The 2,418-nt window shown below is 45.7% G+C and overlaps 2 non-coding genes across 2 annotated transcripts; both read left to right on the forward strand.

The window, feature by feature from the left end:
• Positions 1–1,589: 1,589 nt before the first annotated feature.
• LOC123445793 lies at positions 1,590–1,670 on the forward strand. Its single transcript, XR_006631165.1, has one exon. It is a non-coding gene; the product is annotated as a small nucleolar RNA R12 (small nucleolar RNA).
• A 77-nt stretch (positions 1,671–1,747) lies between these two features.
• LOC123445780 lies at positions 1,748–1,833 on the forward strand. Its single transcript, XR_006631156.1, has one exon. It is a non-coding gene; the product is annotated as a small nucleolar RNA SNORD24 (small nucleolar RNA).
• Positions 1,834–2,418: the final 585 nt, after the last annotated feature.

The raw sequence follows: 2,418 nt of genomic DNA on the forward strand, positions 1-2,418 counted from the left end.
GTTTAATGCTATGGTTAGACTTTGTCTTAATTCTTCTTTCATAGTTGCGCATTCTTGCGAGAGGGGTTAATCATAAGTGGGATGCTTGTCCAAGTAAGGGCAGTACCCAAGCGATGGTCCACCCATATATCAAACTATCAAAGTAACGAACGCGAATCATATGAACATGATGAAAACTAGCTTGACAGAAATTCCCATGTTTCCTCGGGAGCACTTTACCTCCTATAAGGATTTTTCCAGGATTGTCCCTTGCTAAAAAAGGGATTGGGCCACTTTGCTGCACCATTGCTACTTTTGTTACTTGCTACTTGCTACGAATCATCTCACCACACAACTACTTGTTACCGATAATTTTAGTGCTTGCAAATATTACCTTGCTGGAAACCACTTGTCAGACCTTTCTGCTCCTCGTTGGGTTCGACACTCTTACTTATCAAAAGGACTACGCTAGATCACCTATACTTGTGGGCCATCAAGATTCTTTTCTGACGCCATTGCTGGGGAGTGAAGCGCCTTTGGTCAGTGGAATTTGGTAAGGAAACATTTATATAATGTGCTGAAATTTATTGTCACTTGTCACTATGGAAACTAATCCTTTGAGGGGCTTGTTCGGGGTATCTTCACCTTGAACGGAAGCACAAGGAGTTTCTCCTCAACCTGCTGCACCTACTGAAAATATTTTCTGTCCTTCGGGTATCACTTCAAGAAATATGCTCATACATGATGTTTTTTAAGACGTCGTTGATGAATTCATCATAAATCTATGATGATTCCATCCGAGATTGTCGTAAACCGTTTGAGGGGATTAAATCTACATATAAATTACGATGATGTGAGTTAAAAACATCGTAACCACATAAGATGAGATCGTCATAAATTTTACGACGATTATAAAAATGTCGTAACACTCAGAACCCTTCCAAGGATCGATGACATGGCGTCCATCCATCCATCCATCCATCTCTCCATCCCACATCCATCCATCCATCTATCGACAAGGAAAAAACTGAAAAAGAGATAACCCACCCATAGCCCAAAACCCTAGCTCACCTCCCCCATCCCGTTCTTCCTCCCTCGTACCCATCTCCTCGCAGCCGCCGCCGCCTCCTCCCCGTCCCCTCCCCCTCCCGATCCCCACCTCCTCCCCATACCCTACGAAGAGACGGGGGCGGTGACCGGAACGCAGCGATGGGGACGGAGCGGCGGGGCCTGCTGCTCGACCAGTGGCGCAGGATCCAGGAGGACGAGGAGGTGTACGACGACCACGACGACTCATCCGCGGTCAAGCATCGCCGCCGCCGCCTCAACTAGGCCAAGGAGCAGTGGTACGGCCCTCGATTGCCCAGAGGGTTCTCTGTCCCAGTGCACGTGCGCGCCGTCCTACCGCCGGGCCATCAGGCGCGCCTGCTTCGCCGCTGCCGCCGTTGTCCTCCACGAGGTCCGCTCCCCTCTCCTCTGCACCTCATCCTCCTATTCCAATGTAGAGCCCTGGTTTCTCCGTGCTGCATGTGCCGCTCAGATTCATCGACGCGCCCTCGCCGAGTGTTCCAGCGCGGGGATTTTTTTTTTCTTTTGTTTTGGCTTGGATGGCGAGGGTGAAGAAGAAAATCATTCTGATTCCCATTGATTTGTAAAAAAATGAGATCTCTAACCAGCTACTACTGACTCGTCATCCAATCTACCAACTGTTGTATTCAGTAGTTTATTTCTTAATTGTTTTAGTGGTGCTTGTCCGTGTTTTTCATGGAGCCAGTGATGTTATCAAAATATTTGCTACTCTTGATGGGGCAACGGCCCCGTTTGATGATCACAACCACCAAGCTCTCTGAGGCCCTTCAAATCATCTTTTTCTTATGATTCTCTGTGCCTCAACATGGAAAGTCCTCGGATGCAGCAATTCTAAATGATGACAACTCAGCTGCTTCGTGCTTCCCTGTGCAACGTTTCTAGCTCCCCTTGTACTGACCTACTTCTCCATGTATTGCTGTGAAAACAATATCACTGTTGCTTTAGATTCGGTTCAGGAAACACGAGAATGCATATGATTTCAGTAACATGCGTAGAATTTTTTACAGCTTTGCTGTGACAAAAAACCCAACATCATTTCAGTACCATGTGTGGAGAATATATAAAAAAGGCAAAGAAATCCTAAATCCGAAACTTAGGTTTTGTACAGGTAGTATAGTTTCAGGCCAATTAAGATTTCAGACCTTGGTGTGCTTCTTTTACATATAAGTCTGACGAAAGAGAAGCAATATTGTTGCCATGGCTAATCAACAACACGATGCGTGTGAGACAACCATACTGATAATCTAACTTAGTTTTTATCATGTGCTGAAACTTAAAAATCACCTAATGAGAACACCCAAGGTCATAATTCCATCCTGGCATCCTCCTTGTTTTTCAAAAAAACTTTTG

The sequence above is a fragment of the Hordeum vulgare genome, chromosome 3H (assembly GCF_904849725.1).
Source record: "Hordeum vulgare subsp. vulgare chromosome 3H, MorexV3_pseudomolecules_assembly, whole genome shotgun sequence".
NCBI lineage: Eukaryota > Viridiplantae > Streptophyta > Magnoliopsida > Poales > Poaceae > Hordeum > Hordeum vulgare.